General features: G+C 38.6%; 1 pseudogene; it reads right to left on the bottom strand.

Annotated features, from left to right (window-relative positions):
* Positions 1 to 968: 968 nt before the first annotated feature.
* Positions 969 to 1,064, bottom strand: LOC130026679 (uncharacterized; annotated as a pseudogene).
* Between the last annotated feature and the right edge of the window lie 20,865 nt (positions 1,065 to 21,929).

The following is a 21,929-nucleotide window of genomic DNA, read 5'->3' as shown; positions in this document are numbered from 1 at the left end:
CTGGAACCCACTAGGCATGGGCAACTTCCATGCCAAGTGCAACATTTCCTGCAAAAAAGTAAGCTACAGAATTGGATGGATGTTCTAAACTCCATACAGAAAAGCTTATACCCAGGACCTGTGAGTTCAAAGAGCATGAGCTCTGGGATGCAAGTGTTTGGTGGCTGAGAACTGTTCCCATGACCAGCCCACTGTGACAGACGGATGAGGGATGAGGGGATGGGGGAATGGAGGAATAGGACCCAAGGATGGTTGGTAATCAGGGACCGTTTATTTCTTCCTCTTCTCCTTCTTCCCTCTTATAGCTTTATCCTCCGGAGTCTCTCTTACAGCTTAGTTATTTCTTCCCCAGCATAGCTAGCACTCTTTCTTACAGTATCATTATTTTTCTTCCCTCCTATTACAGTGTCTTTATTTTTTTTCCTTTTCCCAGCAATGTTAGATCTCTCCCCTTACAGCATAGTTATATAGAAATAATGAAGGGTGGGAGTACACATAGGTGGGGTTGAACATTGTCATAACAACAAACAGATGTAGAGCCCCTTCTTCAGGGAACATTAAGAAAAAAATACCATCTGAGAGTTTTGGCATGCTAGATCACTAGGAGATCTGCTCAAGGGTGGGAATCCCATTTAGGACATATTGTTTCCTCCTTTTCTCAGCAAGTAAAGTAAAGTAAAGTAAAGTAAAGTAAAGTAAAGGCCCTCCCATTGTTCATTGATTTGCTCGAGCGGGCCCAGTAATGTCTCCATTGGAAACTTTGTTGTTACTGTGTTTGGCATATTGAATACATCACGGGTAGCTTGCCAGGCTCTGCCGTGCGGGCGAGATACTCTCGGTAGCTTGCCGGGCTCTCCGAGAGGGGCGGAGGAATCGAACTCGGGTCGGCCATGTTGGCTGCGTGCAAGGCAAACTCCCTACCGCTGTGCTATCGCTCCAGCTAGTAATCCATTTAAACAATCATACTAAATATACTTCTTAGTAATATTTCTGGGTGCTCTACACGATCAGAGAAACTTCTCTAGTAACATACTACAGAAATGATCCCTGAAAGTATAGGGCTGGAGCGATAGCACAGTGGTAGGGAGTTTGCCTTGCAAGCTGCCGGCCCAGCCAAGCTGGGTTCGATTCCTCTGCCCCTCTCAGAAAGCTCGGCAAGCTACTGAGTGTATTTCGCCTGCATGGCAAAGCCTGGTAAGCTACCCACGATGTATTTGATATGTCAAACACAGCAACAACAAGTCTCACAGTGGAGACGCTACTGGGCCCACTTCAGCAAATCAAAGATCAAAGGGAGGACAATGCTACAGTGCAGTAATATTTCTAGTCATTTTGTGTAATTACAGTAATAGATATATTAAGTTTAAATGTTGGGTCTTCCTGGAAACATCTTGCTATATATCAAAGACCACAGTCCTCAGGCCAGGTTAGTCTTTCTTAACCCTAGCAGGGTCCTTATTCAGTTACTTCTTTTTGGGTCATAACAGAGTTTGTTTCATGTCTGTGCTCCTAACTTATTATACTTCTTATGGCACTTAGCGTGTCCTTTTCTGATGCCAGAACAGCTAACAGCTTGCCCTGGGTCCATCCTTGTCCTTCACTGGGACCCTCCTTTTGAGGGGTGTTAGGAAGTAAGGGCAATGGAGGCTTAAGTCAGGTAAATATGATGAACACTCAGGAGTATTAACTCCCATGTTATAAAAGCGTAGCATCAACTGTCTTTCTGTGTATATACAAAAAGGACATTGCTAAATAAACCATGCGAATGACATAAAGGAAAAAGAAAAGTAATATAGGATTAATAGTGCCTGATGGAATTGGGTGTGTGCCTCAGGAGCACTGTTGTGAGAGTAACTCAATAAAACTAAACTCCTTGTGGGAGGAGCAACGACAAATCAATGTTAAGGACCTAGTAGCAGGTCCTACCTTTTCTGCCTTCATTTTTCTGCAGATGTAGCCCCAGAGGAGACATTATGGCAGACTCCTTGTGCCTACACAGCCCCCCTTCTCCATTCATTTTAACTTAAGGTTGCTTTAAAATGAGCTCTCCCTCCCACTCTCCTCTTACCTCTGTTTTTAAATTTAAAATTAGTTACATTTGAAATTTATGGGGCAGAGAGAGAGATAGCACATCACATAAGGCACTTGACTTGCACACAGTACACTGACTCAATCCCCAGCACCACATATGGTCCCTGATTCCCACCAGGTGTTAGCCCTGAGCACAGAGCCAGGAGTAAGCCCTGAGCACAGTGGGGTGTCACACAAAACAAACGAAACAAAACTTGAAACTTGTTAACTTGAGATCTGGTAAAATAAAGCTGCTCTTGTTTCTTAGAGCACTTCAGATTTCCCTCCACATTTTTCTCCAGAAATCAACAATAATTTCTCTAAGCCAAGTTTGAATTCTTGCAGAATTCGAAGACCATAATGTGTCTCCAGAATATGAGGGGTTTCTATTTCTGATTAGTCCTATGTCTCTCTATCAGAGACTCTATTATATCTATCTACTCTATCAGCTGACCAATAATTCAGTAAGTTGTTCACTCTGCTTCTGTTGAGTTGAAAAATTTAATAGGAAAAGCTAAGTAGCATTCAGTGAGAAGAGTGCCAGTGCACAAACACAGATACACATGCGTGATTATTTTCAAACACCCTGGACAGCACACTTGCATGGTATTTCTGGTGTTTAATGATATGGCCCCTATTAAACATAAAATAGTGCCACCTGGTGGAAATTCGAAGTTGTGAGAGCACAATCTCACTTAATTTCTTTCATTTTGATGAATATTTGTACTCTGCCTCCAGCCATTTTCAGAGTACCTGGTTATACAAAAAATAAAAGACAATGAGAGTACAATTGTGGCTGGAACGATAGCAGAGCAGGTAGGGAGTTTGCCTTGCACGCGGCTCAGCCAGGTTTGATTCCCAGCATCCAATATGATCCCCTATGCACAGCCAGAAGTAATTTCTGAATGTAGAGCCAGGAATAACCCCTGTGCATCGCCGGGTGTGACCCAAAAAGCTTAGGAGAGAGAGAGAGAGAGAGAGAGAGAGAGAGAGAGAGAGAGAGAGAGAGAGAGAGAGAGAGAGAGAGAACCATTAAGCAGTCACAGAAAGTGGCTAAAATTTAGTAGACCTGTCTGTTAGCGGAGAAGATGTTAGCAGAGAAGAGGATAGATTTCAGAGGGGTAGATAAAGCTTTGGTTCCTAATCAATGAAGGGGCTGCAGGGGAAGGGAACTTGGAAACTTGACAGGAAGTTTTTAAGGCTGATAGTGAACTCCACATTCCCCAAATGTAAAATTTAAGTTGGGGTACACTTGGTTGTGATTAGGGTTTACTCCTGACTCACACTTGGGATCACTCTTATACAAGGGAGAAAACCCAGGTTGGCCACATGCTAGGTAAGTACCTTACCTGCTGTACTCTTTCTCTCTCTCTCTCTCTCTCTCTGGTCCCCAAATACAGATTTTTTTTTATATCTCACTAAATGAGTTTATGCATTCAGATGCAGACAGCCCTTTGAAATGAAACATTATTAAAGAATTTTAGTCTTGTATTCTAATATTAGCCATGGTTCTTATAATACTGTCTCATTTTTTGGTGGTCCTTTATCTCATGAAGTACATAACTTTAATTACAGTGAGTACATTGATTTTTTCAACTTCAATATTGAATATATACCTGCTGTCTTACAACTGATAAAGCTTGTTATATTTAGTGTAGTAAAGTTTTCACATAAAAAAGCATTTAAGACCTTTTTATTTTAAGTTATAGAAAATTCCAGTTAAGCTGTAGTGAAAAGTTTAGAGAAAGAAAAGAAAACTAAAAAAAATATTTTGGAGGACAGGTCATCAGCCATAGTATGAATTTTAATGATAAGTTGAATTAGCCAACTGACACTTGAAAGAGATACTGTCACTGTCCCCCCTTTGTTCATGGATTTGCTTGAGCGGGCCCAGTAACATTGTGAGACTTGTTACTGTGTTTGACATATTGAATACATCACGGGTAGCTTGCAAGGATTTGCAGTGAGGACGAGATACTCTGGTAGCTAGCCGGGCTCTCCAAGAGGGGCAGAGGAATTGAACTTAGGTCGGCCATGTAGGCCGTGTGCAAGGCAAATGCTCTACCCACTGTGCTATCGCTCCAGCCCACTTGAAAGAGAAAAGATCTAAAATGATTCTTGAATTACTGCTTAAGTCATTTATGGCTGGTGGAATTTTAAATAAACACAAAGTAAATAATGATAAGGCATCTTTGTTTATGCAAAACAAATCATTGCGCTGTGGACATGTAGAATTTGAAATTCTTAAAAGTAAGAAATATTTTTTAAAGCAGTTGACAAGAGAAAACTGAAGCTCATAGAAATATATATATATGTATATATATATACACATATACATATACAAAATTATCAGCACAGAAAAGCTCAAAGACTGGTTGAGAAAGCCTATTCAAGTTTATGGTCTTCACAGAGCAATGAATTAATGGTTTCCCCTTCAGATTCTTAAGTCTGAAAGATATTTTTTTCACAATGGAAAGTGAGTTCCCTTTCTTCTAAATGGTGTGATACATAAAAACATCTTGAGTACATGAAATTTTAAGGACAGAAAATAAATCCAATGGATTAAAAGCAAGAATTTAAGCACTTCTGCTAAGTGGTTAAACCAAAATATGTATCCTAGAAGTAGTTTGAGTCACAGTATAACAGAAAATAAGAACTCTCCTCTGCTGGGGAGGAGTGTATGGGAGAGCAGACAATTCTGTGGAATACTCATGAGGATATACCAGAACTGTTTAGCCAGTTTTAGAGTCTTGATTCAGTGTCCTCTATCATTGTCAAATGACAGACTAAGAATAAACTTTTAATGAAAGTTTAATGAAGAGAAATGAAGAGCGTGAAACTGGCTTTATTTTCCCCCATTGGTAATTGAGTCAATGTCTCAGAAGAGGCACATCTAACAACTATTCTTGGAATAGTTGAAAATTGACCCCGTTGATTTACAATCTCTAATCCATGAAACCTGTGATATTTCATGACAATGTTGAATTTATAGTTGCTATTAAGTTAATAACAACTGGCTGTCCTCGCCGGGGCCCCTTGTAGGGGAGCGGGTTGAGCTTTCCTCCCCGCCCCGACCAGGGCTCCAGCAGTCAAAGACCTCCAGGACCAGCCATCACCATGCTGAGACCACTCTCCGCACACCTGAAGGTACCGGCAGAGGAAAAAAGGCATGCGGGTCCCAGGGCTGATATCTCCAAATCTACTTGGATCGGGGCTGAGCACCCTCCACCCAGATCCTCCGAATTCCAGTAGGCGGAGGTCACACCCACCAACTGGCCCCCTGGCGCCGTGTAATCCCATCAATGGCCAAGACTCAGAGACTATAAAAACCAGCTCCCAGAACCGCGCGGCCGCATTTGTGGCTGTGCGACATCTTATTATGACATCTTATTATCTCATTCCTACTTTGGACAAACTGGCAGGCTACTGAATGTAACCTGCCCACACGGCAGAGTCTGGCAAACTCCCCGTGGCATAACCAATATGCCAAATACCAGTAACAATGATGGGTCTCATTCTCCTAAAGAGCCTTTAATATAGCACTTTCTTAAAAATCTCAGGGCTAGGATGAAGGAGACGTTACTGGAGCCTGCTCGAGGCAATCTACGAATAACAGGATGGTCGTGATTCGTGTTTCAGTTAAGGATTTGAGGGGGCTGGATTTTTGCACACCCAGTGATACTTAGGGCTTTTTTCACTGTACTCAGATTATCACTCCTAGCAGGACTTCGGAACCATATGGAATGTGGGAATTGAACCCTGGTCAGTCACAAGCAAGGCAAGCACAGTATCTCTATCTATTACTATTCTATCTCATCAGCCACAAATTAAGGATCTTGAACCAAGGGAGCTCAACTTGGATTAACTGGTTGGAACCTTAACATATCCCCAGTGTCCATCCAGGAGAAGAGATGGGGATATTTGACACGGAAAATACAGGACGATCATGTGATAGAGTGTAAGAGAGGGAGAAAATGCAACCTTGAAAATATTGGGAGTAAAGGAAGCAGCAATGAACCAACAAAGACAAATAATGGACTCTAGTTAATCTGGAAAAGATCAATATTCTCTCCTAGAGCTTCTTGAAAAAGTACAGACCTGCTTAGACCTTTATTTCAGCAACTTGTTTGGACATCTGGATACCAGAAGGATTAAAAAAAAATAATGCACATTGTTTTAAGTCATCAATCTGGTGATAATATGTTACAACAGAAAGACGAAAACTAAAACATATTTTAAATAAAAGTAATTACCCAGGAGATTAAATATTTGCTAAAAATTTTTCTAGGGAAAAAAAAGTCTTACTTATTTTTTTCAAAAGTTATTTTTGGCTGAGTGAAAAATAATGCCTAAAAGAGTGGGATTAATTCTGATCTTGCTCTCTGAATAACATTATAAATACACTTTAATCTTTTTCTGTAAAAGATATGTTCAGTAGAGTTGGCCACAGTCTGTTGGAAGTAAACTGAGTATATACTAAGTTTGAGTGTTCAGCGTGAACTAACAATTTGTTATCCATTTACACTGGCAATGAATAAATGTGAGTATCCATTCATTTCAAAGATAGGGACTTTTCTATTATGGAGTATAATTGTTTTATTTATTTTTTAAAATTCTGTCTCTGGGGATGGAGCCATTGTATAGTGGGGAGTTTCTTTCCTTGTAATGTGGCTGACTTGGGATAGATCCCCAGCACCGCATATGGTCCCCTGAGCCCCACCAGGAGTGCTTGCTGTTCTCATTGTGTGCAGAACCAAGAGTAGCCCTAAGCCAGGAGTATGCACTCCAGGTTTGACTCCCAAACAATCAAACGAATAAACAAAACAAACAATAATCTGTCACTTTTGTTCAGAGAGGGACTACTTTATATTTTTCCATAGCTGGAAGGATTAGCTGTGAGATAATTTCTGAATTTTCCTAAATTTTTTCTAGGTTCTTATAGATTGGTGAATCAAATCATCAACCATCTCCAAAATGTACTACCTCCTCAAATGATTGAATAATCATGGTGATGTAAACATAAAGTGTCCTTGTATTCAAAAGAATTATAGTTTATGCTGGCTATACTGTGTGCACTGGAAGGGGTTTCAAATATCCTATCATTTTATTTTCTATGCTTAGCTTCTAATCCAGATCTCTTGCATTTTGAGGTGATAAATAGTTGGACACATTTTAACATGCAAGAACCCTTTATGCATCATATAGTATAAAAATTGGAGCCAAAATTAAGAGAAAATTGTCACTGTCACTGTCACTGTCCTCCCATTGTTCATCAATTTGCTCGAGCAGGCCCAGTAACATCTCCATTGGAGACTTTGTTGATACTGTGTTTGGCATATTGAATACGTCACGGGGAGCTTGCCAGGCTCTGCCGTGTGGGCGACATACTCTTGGTAGCTTGCCGGGCTCTCCGAGAGGGGTGGAGGAATCGAACTCGGTACGGCCATACCACCCTGAACGCTTCCGATCTCGTCTGACAATTACTGTTAACTATAATTTTGGTAGTGTTAATTATCCTGACAATTTGGAGCAATAGCACAGTGGCAGGGTGCTTGCCTTGCACGCAGCAAACATGGCCGACCCAAGTTCGATTCCTCCGCCCCTCTCGGAGAGCCCGGCAAACTACTCAGAGTATCTCGCCCGCACGGAATAGCCTGGCAAGCTCCCCGTGACGTATTCGATATGCCAGACACAGTAACAACGAAGTCTCCAATGGAGATTCTACTGGGCCCGCTCCAGCAAATCGATGAACAACGGGAGGACAGTGACAGTGACAGTAATTGTCAGTGCCTTCAGAAAAATAAATTTTAATGAAAAAATATAGATCAGTGTTTTATTTAGAGAAATAAAACATATCCTAAACTCTTAATAGCAATGAAATAGAATATTTGTCTGTATTTTTTATTTTTTCACTTTTTCCTGAGGGTTATTTTTCAAAATAGAGTATGAGGAAAAGTTAAGAGGAAGAGAATATGGACTAAAGATCACTTTCCTTGATAAGTAAGCAATTAAATCAAATACCATAGGAATAAAAAAGAGTATCATGAATATCTGAAATGTGTTGCATTTAGAGGAGTGAAGATGTCAATATCACTTCTCTGGTATACCATTGGAGGCATTTGGGTAATAGGAAGCCTATATTGAAATAAAAATAATTATCTATGGTTTATGGAATGAGGATTTCAGTGTTTTAATAAAGTGCTTGTTATGATATATAACAACTACATGCTCACTAGAAACTTCATGTGTTACTGTAACCTATTAGAATTCTATGTTAGTCAAATTAAGCAAATCTACACTGTTAGTGATAAACATACAGTTCAAGCTTCTGCTAAAGAACATTCTGAATAAGTCCAGTAACTAATAGTTTTCACCTAAGTTTACTGAATTTTTAAAATATTAGCGTCTCTGAAAGGAGAGAATAAATTATGGTAGCCAAAAATCAATAATAGGGTTTTGCAATGCCAAAAAATAATACAGTAAACAGTATATTGTCAGAAATTAATCATAGTCACATTTTGTTCCCTCTAGTACAAAATCCATTCTGTCATCTGCAGATGATACATTCCATTTCAAATTTAGCTCATTTTTAAAAGAAAAATATTTAAATGTAAAAATAGTATAAACTGTGATTGTCAAACAAACATTTACTTTAATTTATTTTACTGAGCTCCACTTCCCTCCCATTAACACTAAGGATGAAAAAGTTTTAGGACTATACTGACACCTAGAGGAAATCAATTTTCAGCGTCAACTTATTTTTCAACACTGCCCTTCAATCTTATATTTACCGTGACTGGGACTGTGTAATACTTATTTTCCCCTTTTTTTCCTAAGCAATACTTTGGATTTAAGTGTCTATATGGATAATTATAGGAGTATAGCAGAAAGGGCACCACATGAATATAAGAGAAAAGGAAAATTTGAGAAAATTTGAGAATAAAGTTCATGCAATAAAAATTCTTTCCAACGAAACTAACTTTATTTCTCAGTAATGCCCTGTTATAAGCTCCCTAGTTGCATTCTTGTTGCTTCTTTCTTAAACAAAAGTGTCAGCACCATGCCTGATTGCATATCCAGCTTGGTGTTTGCACACTGGATGGTAGTGCTCAGTGAGGTTTTCACTCCTTTACTTGTGGTTCTTGCTCTCATACTCTCTAGGGTTGACAGATGCAAATTACAACTTTGATGTCTGCTGGGAGTGTCTTGCCAGATGTTGCACTTCCTGGCTATGCCACTGTTGGCTATGCCACTGTTGCAACCCTTTCTGTAATATCATATACAACAGCTACAGTTTGGCTGGAAATTTCTTGCTTCCAATGGTGTTACAGATAGGATGTTTCCAGGTTCAAAGAGCAGAGTTTGTTAGGATTGTGCTTATCACTTATGGGACACCAGGCATTGGAACTCATGACCACACACTTTCAAGGCAGGAACTTTAATTGGCTCCACTATTTCTCTCCTCTTTTCATGTGTGTGTGTGTGAGTGTGTGAGTGTGTGTGTGTGCGTGCACGCGCGCACACACACAGGCGTGTATTGATGGTTAGTAATTTGAAGCTAATTTTTAAAAATGGAGTCAAATTGGGGCTAGAGCAATAGCACAGTGGGTAGGCGTTTACCTTGCACGCGGCTGACCCCGGTTCGATTCCCAGCATCCTGTATGGTCCCTTGAGCACCGCCAGGAGTGAATCCTGAGTGCAGAGCCAGGAGTAACCCCTGTGCAACGCCCGGTGTGACCCCAAAAGAAAAAAAAAGTAAAAATGGAGTCAAATTTTATTTCTTAAACTGTATACTATGTATCATATTTGGAGGAATATATTTGTATTGGAACACAATTACAATATGTATTTAAAGTCAATGCCTAACAGTTTAGAAAACATTATTTAATCTTTACATATACTTAGAGAATGTATTTATATATTTAAATTTTTAAATGGGGAATCAGTTAAGGAAATGCATTTTCCTACATCTATGCATACTTAAAGAATGCATTTTAAATTTTAAATGGGGAATCAGTTAAGGAGATGCACTTCCCTACATTTGTAAAATTTGATGTCCACAGTCTGATTCTGTTAAATATATGTTCTCTTAGCATTTTACAGAAACATCACAGTCAGCGAGCAGGACATTTTAAAAATTCTATTGAGAAGAGTTGCAGTCTTTATGTCAAAGGGACATAAATACAACTTGACTATGGGAGAGATCTATTTCAAGGTTGCTTCGGAAAGCTGCGAAGGCATAAAAGAGGCAGACGGTGCAGGCACAAATGAGGCTTCTGAAGGAAACGTTGCCAAACTCAGGAACTCCCAGAGCTGTTTGCCTAAGTGTTAGCAAAGTTCCTCAGCCGATCTGGTCCTGCACCCCAGACGCGGAAAAGCAGATGAGGCAGCAGATGACCGTTTACATTGCCAGGGTGTGTGAACCACTGAACATCCCCACATTACTCACTAAGTAATGAGGAGGGGCCTGAACTGTGTTCCACAATTCAGATGGGCCTGCCAGTTGGTCCCTGGGCTTCATTCTGTGTGATCCATACACAGCAGAGACGCTCAGGAGGCAATGCAAATGAATCAATAGACAGCATGGAGGTCCCCGCAGCAGCAGGCAAGATACTGCCTATGCAACAGGGCGTGATGACAGATAATTAGCTGTGACATGCCCCTCGATGGCAGTGTGATGAGAGCATTCATTTGGAAACCAGTGTGTAACATGGCATTATGAACCGCGAGATTTAACTTTGCCACATAAATCCTTTTTGCCAAACCGTTTTTGAAAGTAGGCTGTTAAAAAAAAGTAAAATTTTCATAATTCTAAAGTTAAAAGTTATTAAAGCATTGACTACATTTAAGCACTGGAATATATGCCTTCCATGCATGGCAAATTTAATGTCGTGGTTTCTATTTCGCAAGGACAGGGTAAAAAAAAAGTATTCCTACATATTTTTACCTTTATCTTATAGATAAGAGAAACTGAGGACAGAGAAGTAATGGAGCTTGTTCAGTTAAAGATTGCTACTAAATAGATGAGAAAATGGAATAAATCTAGAAATTTTAGGAGGCAATGCTGTTTACTTATTACAAAGAAATGCTGATTTTTTTATTTTTTAGGGGCTCTATTATTTTTCCACTCGGGTGTTTTTATATTTGTTTTCATTTTACTCAGGTTGAGTGGAATAAATTTCAAAAAAGCAAGAAAAATAGTATATGTTATGCTATTTTTATTTCCATATTTAAAGTGCTACATTAGGTTTCTCTCTGAAAAATGACTCTAAAGTAATTTATTGGTACAGTTCGAATAATTTCTAGATGGACTACATAATACCTGAGAATATTGTTTAATCCATATTAATTTTTCTGAATTTGTGGGTCATATTATGGTGATCTGAGGAGTACTTTTCCTTTTGGAACAAGTAGTTTATAAAAATAAAGCAAAGCTGTAAAATATTGATAAGTTTAGGTAAGGGATTTTATTCTATTCATGTAACTATTCCATAAGCTTATTTTTTTACCAAATAATTTAAATAACTAATCATACTTTTTAAAAAAGTCTCCAATTAAGCCATTTTTATTTTGAAATTTTAAACTACATTTACTAAGTTAACCATGGATTTTATTCTTCGTAATCTCAGTGGCTGAACAAATTCAATTCCCAAGGCAGACTAGTTTTTTCACCCCTGTCATAAATTATCAGTGTCTTTGATACTGGCATAATCATCTATTGTATGTGAAATCATTTGGGTGCTATGCCACTCACTCTTCATTTTGTGACCCAACATGATAAGTGACCAGGTTGAAGGATAATAAGCACAAGGGAGTTCTCATATTTAAAAATGGCACCTTTTATCACTATTATTTCATTGAAAATTTCTTTTACATGAAGATTGTTAAATTTTCAAGTCATTTTCACATCAAATTAAAGTTTCTTTTTTTCATTGCTTTCAAAAGTCACGTGAAAATTTTATGAACAAGAAGAAAAATAGCAAATGTCCATTTCAGTGGACACATCTGATTTTTATAATAAACATTTGAGTGTCTGTTCAAAGCTTCCATCTTGTGGTAATATTCTATTCATTTTTTAGCAGAAAAATTGATAAAAGTCCAGTGAATTATGACAACTAAAAGAAAACAATTCTGCAGAAATACATTTTAGGACATTTAAAAACAAACAAACAAACAAAGAATAGAGTATATATATGTGTATAATTTATTCCATCTAGTCAATGATTTCTCTCTTTTTTGGTATTTTGGCCAGTATCAATGGTTCTCAGAGCTTACTCCTGGCTCTGAGCATAGGGATCATTCCCGGTGGGTTTGGGGAACCCTTTGGGGTGGTAGGGATTGAACCTGGGACTGCTGAATGCAAAGCAGGCATCTCACCAACTGCACTTTTGCTTCAGTTCTGATAAATGTTTTTTCATCCTTTAACTACAGTCATTAAAATCTATGACTGAAGATGACTCCATGGTGCAATGAATAGCACACTGAACTTCTAGAATCTATGACTCAGTTTATTCATTGATTTTTCTATACCCACATCTCAGATTAAAACCCCAAATTGCTATTTTATTGGAAAATCATTGAGAATAAACTTTTGCTTTGTGATACAAATTTTGAATTCAATTGTTTTTTTCTTGATATTTTTGGAAGTGTCATGCACTTCTTTAAAATTTCCTTTCAGAGTGGAGAAATAACAGGGAATAGATCTTATACATGAGCCACCTGGGTTTAACCCCCAGCATTAGATATGGTCCCCCAAGCTGCAACAGAAGTGATACTTGAGCACAGAGCCAGGAGTAATCCCTAAGCTTTGCCATATGTGCACCCCAAATATAAACAAATCAAAGAAAAGTCAAGTTTCATGAAGAACTACAGAATTTCTCAACCCCAACCCTTCTGACATGCAAATCATACTTCTCAGAAGCAATAGTGTTTCAAGTTGCTTCTTCTATTTCGTATTTTTTATTTCCAAAACTATATTGAAAGCTTTGTTTTATGAAAGATTTCAATTTTTGTGTTGGGTATGGTTCTCTTAAACCCTTCTCAGGGGGCCATGGGCCAATCCTGGTGATTCGTGGCTATCTGGACTGAAGAGTTCAGTGCTAATATATGGACAGGCAACACCTACCTGGAGGTGCATGAGAGAAGGAGGGGAGGGAGTATGAGGGTTACATCCAAAGAAGGTACTGAGATACTGAAGTGCTGAAGATGGAACCAGGGTTGGGTCCATGTAAGACATGTGCCTTACACCCTATAATATCTTTTTTGGTCCCTGACCTTTTATTTTTTTATTTAGATTTTGATGATCTATTAGGGATAAGGAGGATTCAACTTTGTGGTTCCAGGTACAGTGTACTTGGCATTGTTCATTTTCAGCCTTAGTTGAAAGATCTCAGATCTCACTTTTTTGGTTATGCTCATATTTATTGTTTTCATCATATAGATAAAAATTGTGTTGCTTACAGCCTACCACTAATGATACCACAATTTCTATTTGACAGAAAATTACTGGATCATTTTTAGGTTAAATGATGATATTGTGTAAAAATATATTCATTGTTGGTATACTTATAATTTCTAATATAAACAAATCCTTCAATAGAATTCCTATCTTTCCCCTGTAGAGTGATACCTTTTATATTCTCCTGTCCCTTTCATTTATATGTTTAAAATATAGTTTTATATTTGATCATTTCAAATAAGAGATAAATTTTGTTGAAGTGTTGTTGTTATGTTGTCTACTTTTGCATTGTTTTTCTCTAAACAAAGGTCAGATTTAGAACTTTAATGTAAAAATCATTCAAAGAGTTAATGCTTGTCTGAAAACAAGGCAGTCATTACTGATATACTCAGGCATACAAAAACAGCATTAATTCCAAGGCTCTTGATTTTCTGAGGCATGATTGTGAATGGGATTGCCTTTTTCATATCACTTTCTTCTCTCGTGAATTTACAAGTCCATTGTTTCTAGGAGCTTCTTTTTTTCTTTTATTGGTGAAACACCAAGAGATACAGTTGTAGACTTAAAAGTTTTTTGTGCTTGGGTTTCAGTTATACAATGATTGAGTACCTGTTCCACCACCAGTGCCCATTCTCCACCCTCACCAATACAAGTATCCCTCCTGCCCCCCCATCCCCCACCCACCCTGCCTCTGTGGCAGGGCATTCCCTTTTGTTCTCTCTTTTTGGGTGCTGTGGTTTGCAGAAGAGGCATTGGGTGGCAGTCATGTTTGGTCTAGAGTCTACTTTCAGCATGCATCTTTCGTCCTGGGAGGATCTTCCCAGCACCTTTTATTTGGTGCTCCCTTCTCCATCTGAGCTGCCTTTACCCCTAGAGTGTGCAGCTGGCCTCGAAGCCATGGAGTGAACCTCCTGGTATTTATCACAGCTGTCCTTGCATGTTAGTCTCTTATTTTGTTACTTTATGTTACCCAAATGAATGCAATCTTTCTATGTATGTCCCTCTCTTTCTTGCTCATTTTGCTTAGCATGATATTTTCCATAGGTAAAGGCCCTCCCGTTGTTCATCCATTTGCTCGAGCGGGCCCAGTAATGTCTCCATTGGAGACTTTGTTGTTACTGTGTTTGGCATATCGAATACATCACGGGCAGCTTGCCAGGCTCTGCCATGCAGGCGAGATACTCTTGGTAGCTTGCCGGGCTCTCTGAGAGGGACGGAGGAATCGAACTCGGGTCGGCCATGTTGGCTGTGTGCAAGGCAAATGCCCTACCGCTGTGCTATGGCTCCAGCTAGTAATCCATTTAAACAATCATACTAAATATACTTCTTAGTAATATTTCTGGGTGCTCTACACGATCAGAGAAACTTCTCTAGTAACATACTATAGAAATGATCCCTGAAATTATAGGGCTGGAGTGTTTGCCTTGCACGCAGACAACATGGCCGACCCGAGTTCGATTCCTCCGCCCCTCTCGGAGAGCCCGGCAGGCTACTGAGAGTATCTCGCCTGCACGGCAGAGCCTGGCAAGCCGCCCGTGATGTATTCGATATGCCAAATACAGTAACAACAAAGTCTCCAATGGAGACGTTACTGGGCCCACTTGAGCAAATGGATGAACAATGGGAGGACAGTGTTTTTTTTTTTGATATTTTCCATGTAGTACCACTTGTATGTAAATTTCATGACTTCATTTTTTCTAACAGCTACATAGTACTCCATTGTGTAGATGTACCAAAGTTTCTTTAACCAGTCATCTATCTGTTCTCGGGCACTTAGGTTTTTTCCATATTCTAGCTATTGTAAACAGTGCTGCAATGAACAAACAAGTGCAGATGTCACTTTGACTATACTTTTTTTCCTCTCCGGGGTATACTTCCAGGAGTGGTATTGCTGGGTCAAATAAGGAGCTCAATTTTTAATTTTTTGAGAATCGCCCACACTGTTTTCCAAAAGGGTTGGACCAGTCGGCATTCCCACCAGCAGTGAATGAGGGTCCCTTTCTCGCCACATCCACGCCAGCACCGGTTGTTTTTGTTCTTGTGGATGTGGGCCAGTCTCTGTGGTGTGAAATGATATCTCATTGTTGTTTTGATCTGCATCTCCCTGATGATTAATGATGTAGAGCAATTTCTCATGTGCTTTTTAGCCATTTGGATTTCTTCTTTGAGAAAGTTTCTGTTCCTTTCGTCGCCCTACTTTTTGGTGGTGTTGGATGTTTTCTTCTTGTGGAGTTCAACCAGCACTTTGTATATCCTTGATATCAACCCCTTGTCGTATGTGTATTGAGTCAATATCCTTTCCCGTTCTGGAGACTGTCTTTGTATTTTGGTCACTGTTTCTTTTGAGGTGCAGAAGCTTCTTAGTTTAAGATAGTTCCATTTGTCTATCTCTGTTTTCACTTACTTGGCCAGTGGCATGATATCTTTGAGGATACCATTAGCTTCAATGTCATAGAGTGTTTTGTCAAATTTTCTTCAATGTACTTATGGATTCCGGTCTGATGTTGAGGTCTTTAATCCATTTTGATCTTACTTTTGTACGTGGTGTTAGGCAGAGATCTGAGCCCAGTTTTTTTGCACATATCCGTCCAGTTTTGTAAGCACCATTTGTTAAAAAGGCTTTCCTTACTCCACTTCACATTTCTTGCTCCTTTATCAAAGATTAGATGATCATATGTTTGAGGGGAGATGTCAGTATATTCAACCCTGTTCCATTGGTCTGCAGCTCTGCCTTTGTTCCAGTACCATTCTGTTTTAATTATTACTGCTTTGTAGTAGAGTTTGAGATTAGGGAGGTTAATTCCTCCCATTTTCTTTTTCCCAAGAATTTCTTTAGCTATTCGTGGGGGCTTATTATTCCATATAAATTTCAGGAGTGCTTGCTCCATTTCTTTGAAGAATGTCAATGTGTATCCTAATAGGAATTGCATTGAATTTGTACAGTGCTTTGGGAATTACTGCCATTTTGACAATGTTAATTCTCCTGATCCATGAACAGGGGATATTTTTTCATTTCCTCACATCCTCTTTTATTTCTTGAAGCAGCGTTTTGTAGTTTTCTTTGTACAGGACCTTTACTTCCTTAGTTAAGCTAATTCCTAGGTAGTTGATTTTCTGGGGTACAATTGTGAACGGGATTGTTTTATTCATGTAATTTTCTTCTCTATCACTATTTGCATATAGGAATTCCATGGACTTTTGGGTATTGATTTTATAGTCTGCAGCTTTACTATACAAGTCTATCGTTTCCAGTAGTTTCTTTTTAGAGGTTTTAGGGTTCTCTAAGTATAGTATTATATCATCTGCGAATAATGAGAGCTTGATTTCTTCCTTTCCTATTTGAATGTCCTTAATATCTTTTTCTTGCTCTATGAGCTTCTTGATAGAGGTTTTCAGATTCACTAAATATTGTATCATGTCATCTGTAAATAGTGCTATTTTGACTTCTTCCTTTCCTGTTTGGATGCCCTTAATGACTTGTTCTTGCTTAACTGCTATGGCAAATACTTCAGTACTATATTGAATAGAAGTGGTGAAAGTGGGCATCCTTGTCTTGTCCCTAAACTTAGAAGGAAGGCTTTTAGTTTTTCTCCTTTGAGGATAATGCTAGTCATAGGCTTGTGGCAGATGGCTCTGACTATATTGAGGAAAGTTCCTTCAATTACCATTTTACTGAGAGTCTTCATTATAAACACAAGCTGAATCTTGTCAAATGATTTCTCTGCAGCTTAACTAAGGAGGTAAAGGAACTGTAAAAAGAAAACTATAAAACACTACTTCAAGAAATAAAAGAGGTCATAAGGAAATGGAAACATATCCTCTGCTCATAAAACACTCCTAAAATTCATATGGAACAACAAGTCCCACAAATAGCTAAAGCAATTCTTGAGGAAAAAAATGATGGGCGTCATCACCTTCCCCAACTTCAAACTGTCTTACAAAGTGGTAGTAATTAAAACAGCAAGGTATTGTAACAAAAGCAGACCCACACACCAGTGGAACATCCTTACACACACCCTTAAATATATGATCATTTAATCTTTGATAAGGGAACAGGAAATATGAAGTGTTGAAAGGAAAGTCTCTTTAACAAATGGTGCTGGCATAACCGACAGCTACATGCAAAAAAATGGGCTCAGACCTCTACCTGACATCACACACAAAAGTCAGATCAAAGCGGATTAAAGACTTCAACATCAGACCAGAATCCATAAGGTACATTGAAGAAAAGTTCCGAAAAACCCTCTATGCATTGAAGCTAAAGGTATCTTCAAGGACGAAATGCCATTGACCAAGCAAGTGGAAACAGATAAACGAACGGAACTATCTTAAACTTAGAAACTTCTGCACCTCAAAAGAAAGATTGACCAGAATACGAAGACAATCTACAGAATGGGAAAGGATATTTGCCCAATCCCCATTTGATAAGGAATTAATATCAAGGATATACAAGGCACTGGTGGGACTCTAGAAAAAGAAAACATCCAATATCATCAGTAAATGGGGCAATGACATGAACAGAAACTTTCCGAAAGAAGAAAACCGAATGTCTAAAAGAGAAATGAAAATATGCTCTTCATCACTAATCATCAGGGAGATTCAGATTAAAAAAATCAATGAGATATCATTTCACACCACAGAGACTGGCACATATCCAAAAGAACAAAAGCAACTGGTATTAGCGGGGATGTGTGTACAAAGGTACTCTCCTTCACTGCTGGTGGAACGCCGACTGGTCTAGCCTTTTTGGAATACAATATGAATGTTTCTCAAAAAACTAGAAATTGAACTCCCATTTGAGCCAGTAATACCACTTCTGATTATATATCCTGGAGATGCAAAAAAGTACAGTAGAAATGATATCTGCACCTGTATGTTTATTGCAGGTCTATTTACAATAACCAGAATCTGGGAAAAAACAAACAAACGAGTGCTTGAGAATAGATGACTGGCTAAAGAAACTCTTGTACATCTATGCAATGGAATACTATGCAGCTGTTAGAAAAGATGAAACCATAAAATTTGCATATAAGTAGATGGTCATGGAGAGTATAAGGCTAAATAAATTGAGTCAGAAAGAAAGGGACAGACATAGAATAACTGCACTCATTTATGAAATTTAAAGTAATATAGTAAGAGACTAACGCATAAGGATAGTAGAGATAGAGACTAGGAGGATCTCTCCACAGCTTGGAAGCCAATCTCATGTCCTGGGGGAAAGGGCAGCTAAGAAGGAGAAGGGATCACTAGGTAAGCAATATTTGGAGGAATCACTTAGGATGTAGATTTGTGCTGAAAGTAGACTATGGACTATGATGGCCGCTTAGTATCTATATTGCAAACCATAACACCCAAAAAGAGGGAGAGAGAATAAGAAGGAATGTGTCTGATATAGAAGCAGGGGTGAAGGAATAGGTGGCCAGAGCACACTGGGATCATTGGTGTTGGAAAATGGGCACTGGTTGAGGGATGGGTACTCAAATATTGTTTGACAGAAACATAATCACAAAACTTTGTAAGTCTGTAATTGTATCTCACTGTGATTCAGCACAAAAAAAAATTAAAGAAAAGCTAGCATTAATTTATACACTGGGGGTTTGTTTTTCAGTATAATGCTAAATAAGCTATTTTTTTTCCTCTTGGAAAGGCTATGTTCTAAGTATTAGGTTTGTATTAGGTTTTGTCATTTAAAATTCAATGTTAATATATATTTATTTATCATTATTTTTCCTTTATGTTGTCTTGGGTTTCAAACACATGTTTCATGCATGCAAGGCATATGTTTCATAATAAGATATATTTCCAATCCTTGATTTTTCCTCAGAAGGAGGAAAAAGTCAAATTTTAGTAATGACATCTGGAACATAGGAATTAATGAGCTTTTTTTTCCAAAAAAAAGAAAGAATACATTTACTGAACAATAGAAGCTTTTCCATATATCACCTTTTTTTCCCCCATATTTATTTATTGGATCACTGTGGGAAAAGTTACAAAGCTTTCAGGTTTAAGTCTCAGTCATACAATGATCAAACACCTTTCCCATTCCCAGTTCTTATTTTTCACCACCAAGAACCCCAATATACCCCCCTCCCACCCTTCCCAATGCCTGTGAGGCAGATGATTTCTACTTAACTCTCTCTCTACTTTGATTACATTCATTACTTCAACAAAAGATGCACCATTATTATTTACAATTTCCCCCCAACAATCAGAATTGCTGAAAAGGCATTGATTTCTATAGCTGGTTATGAGAACCATAGGATGTCATGCAGCCACTTTGTGGCCGCGCAATTTTGGATTTCTGATATTTTACTAAGTAAGTCTGGAGGGATTTCTGCAAAGATCCAGAATTATTACGAGATTGGTATCTGTGCGTGTGGTGTTATGGCCGTGCCAGAGAGCCATTCGTGGGGGGCAACTAGTGACCTCAGTAGGGCATGAAGGATGAGTCGGTACCACCCCCTTCCCATGAGATGAAATTCCGAAGTTTTAACACTTAAATATGAAGGGATTTCTGCCAAAACTTGCTGGGTTCTGAGATTTGTTCCTGAGTCTCTGGGCTCATGGTTGTTAAGCAGCTTGATCAGAAGCCAGAGAGGCCGTTCGTGGGCGACAACTTGGGGTCCTATTGGGACAGGGAGGAAAGTGCCACCTCCAATCCCATCCTATGAGGCTCACGTGTCTCGTCACTGCAGGTCCAAACCTGACTGTCAAGTGGCCTCTGGAGGATGGCAGACACCGGGCCACCAGGGGGAACAGGTAAAGGCACAAAACCTATTCTCACCTGGGGTGACCCAGCACTGGTAACCTACCACAGGGACTGGACGCATTTCTGCCAAAAGCCGTTAGGTTTCGAGATTTGTTTCTGAGTCCCTGGGATCGTGGCTGTTAAGAAGTTTGATCAGGAACTAGAGAGGCCATGCCTCCAATTATATAGCTGAGCCCGAGGTGGTTTGTGGGTTTGTCTCCCATATTCCTAACTTTTGGCTGTTTACTTTCTTGGTAAATTTTGCCCCAAGTTTTTGAGGTCTGGCCAAAGGCACAGAGCAATTTTGGGGTTTCTGGAAGTCTGATGCACCATCAGGCTGCTGATGCACTCTCCTCACAGGTACAGATTGACCTGCTGGTGGCAACATACCCCCTCATATATCACCTTTTGGATAGTAAGTTTTATCAATTCCAATTGTTTCACTTTCATCCCCATTTTGAGATCACTTTCCTTTCATTTGCAATAGTTACTGCCTCACTCTTGAAACCATTGTTGTTTTTAATAATGCTTTATAAATAATTGATTACATGCCGTGCCAGACATTCTACTAGAAATGAGTAGAGAAGAAGATATGGAGATTTAGCTCTGTGTTTCCAAAAGTTTAGAAATGTATTAAGAAGATATGCAAATGTTATGCTTTTTTGGGGTAAGATCCATGAAGCTAGATTTTCACTTCTAACCTTAGTGATTCAAAATGATGAAAATAGAAGAACTATATAGAAAGAAAAGTTGTAATAAGGAATAAAAAATCACCTGGCATTGAAATATCACACTATTATTAATAAAATGAGTGATTTAAAAAATTCCTATTTTTTCTTCTCTTGTAGATCCAGCAGCAGGCTTTCAGATTTACAAGACGATGCTGTGATTTTACTTCCCTGGGTTTTACCTTATCTCTTTCAGGAGATAAACTGCCTCTAGTTCAAATGTTACAGTTTCATCATAAAATATACTAGCCATTCCACTATAAGGGATGAATAAGCACATGATTTATAGACAGGATACATTTATGACATAGTAAGAAAGAATCCTAGGAAGTTAGGAGCATGATGAAAGTCTTGGATGCTCTTCTAAGTAGAGGTTTTACATTTTTCTTGAATTTTCCTGCCCCTACTCCTGCGATAGGAAGGAGGGAGGTTAAATATGAGAAAAAAACTGCTAAAATGAATTTTGCTTCTTTTTCTTTTCTATATTTCATCTTTCTCATTATAATGTGTAAATAAGACTTTGTGAGTTCTCTCCTTCTCTTTTCATAGTTGCACTTGAAACACATCATTCTGATTTAAAAGGCTCTAACTATGTAAACTGGCCATAATTCCAGCATGTCTCTTGTACATGCTGACTGTGGTATAATCACATCGACTAATTTATTGAATAAAGTTATTCTGTAGGTTTTTATCTCTGTGTCTAGAACTCTGTCCTTTAATGTTTCATGAAATTTTGTAATCCTTTAAGTTCTATCTTTTAACTTTTTCAGCAAATATTCTTTAAACACATTATCTTCCCATTCATCAGATATCTTTTTTAGAGCCATACTTGTGCTTTCAGGGGATGTTTCCAGCTGTTTGTTCAGGAGTTGTGTGGGGTAACAGGCATTTATGGAGATTGAACCTAAGACTACCATATTAAAGC

Source organism: Sorex fumeus, unplaced genomic scaffold (assembly GCF_029834395.1).
Source record: "Sorex fumeus unplaced genomic scaffold, SorFum_2.1 ptg000034l, whole genome shotgun sequence".
Taxonomy (NCBI): domain Eukaryota; kingdom Metazoa; phylum Chordata; class Mammalia; order Eulipotyphla; family Soricidae; genus Sorex; species Sorex fumeus.
This window is presented reverse-complemented; position numbering and strand designations above follow the sequence as displayed.